General features: G+C 32.2%; 1 non-coding gene across 1 annotated transcript; it reads left to right on the top strand.

The window, feature by feature from the left end:
• The first annotated feature begins 835 nt into the window (after positions 1 to 835).
• Trnak-uuu lies at positions 836 to 908 on the top strand. The gene has a single exon. It is a non-coding gene; the product is annotated as a tRNA-Lys (tRNA).
• Positions 909 to 1,290: the final 382 nt, after the last annotated feature.

Raw genomic sequence — 1,290 nt, 5'->3', positions numbered from 1 at the left:
TTGATTCCATTTACTCTGAATTCGCTTCATCAGAGGGTCTTCATCAGAGGTTAGGAATCTTCCAGTAAAATGTCAAAACATTGAAAAGCTTAATGGTATTTTTCAGGCAGCTGCAGCACCAAATTAGAAATATTTCATCCTGTATTATAATAGACTGACCCTTATTGGCCTTAATTAATCTTGTATTTCATATATAGGTTTACATAATTACATTTCATCACCCAAAAAGTCAACATATTCAAACTTCAAAACGTGGCTATATCAGGGTTGAAATGGGTTTAATAAATAGCCATACTTGTGTTAATCAACTTCTTGTTTTTTAAAAATTTTATTATGGAAAATTCCCGCCAAAACGTTTGTAGTTAAATATAATGAGTAATATAAATTATAAAACTGTTCTCTGTAGTGTATTTCCTACTTCAACAAAATGATTTTTAAAACAAGAACACTCGAAGAAACTAAATGTTGAGCGATTATGAGGCAAGAACCTTTACATTTCATAATATTCATATCAATATAAATAAGAACGTTGAATTAGCTAGAAATATATAAACGACTATTCTAAGCATTTATGCGACCGAAATTGCGACAAGAAATGAACAAATGTCAATACTAACCTTCAAAGTGTAGACCCTATTTCCTTGTTCATCAAAATAATGCATCAAATGCATTTTGTTGCAGTGTTTATTGAAAGATTTCAGCAGCTCATGAACAACGTGTAGACCAGAACACGTGCTACTGGGCTAGTTCTTGTTGCAATGCTTATTCTCGAATAATCATTGTCTTTTAAAAAAACACTTTATAAAGCCATAAATTTAGGTACTTGTGTATGCGGGCCCGGTTAGCTCAGTTGGTAGAGCATCAGACTTTTAATCTGAGGGCCAGGGGTTCGAGTCCCCTATCGGGCTGCTAACTTTTTCCTCCTTTTTTTCTCCCCGTAACGACATGAAGATTTATATAAATTTTCAGAAAACACAAAAAAATATAATATTTGCCAGTTCGACATCTTGAAAGCAATTTTTATTGAGATAAATTATTTTTTCTTGCAACTTTCGAAACACTTTTAAACACTCGTTCCCAGGAAACGCCAAACGCACAAGACAAAAGTTTAATTGTATCTTAAAGTTTAAAAAATTCAATAAAACGTTTCTTTCGGTACCCTCTTAGTATCCCAATATCTAAAACTATATTCAATCTAAAGTAAAATATATATATTTCAGATTTCTAATTAGTTGTTATTGCTAGGGAGCGTTGCTTAAGAAAATATTGCGGGCTATGACCAGCTATGTT

Source organism: Dendronephthya gigantea, unplaced genomic scaffold (genome assembly GCF_004324835.1).
Source record: "Dendronephthya gigantea isolate DGI-Jeju-01 unplaced genomic scaffold, DenGig_1.0 000007F, whole genome shotgun sequence".
In the NCBI taxonomy this organism is placed as follows: domain Eukaryota; kingdom Metazoa; phylum Cnidaria; class Anthozoa; order Malacalcyonacea; family Nephtheidae; genus Dendronephthya; species Dendronephthya gigantea.
This window is presented reverse-complemented; position numbering and strand designations above follow the sequence as displayed.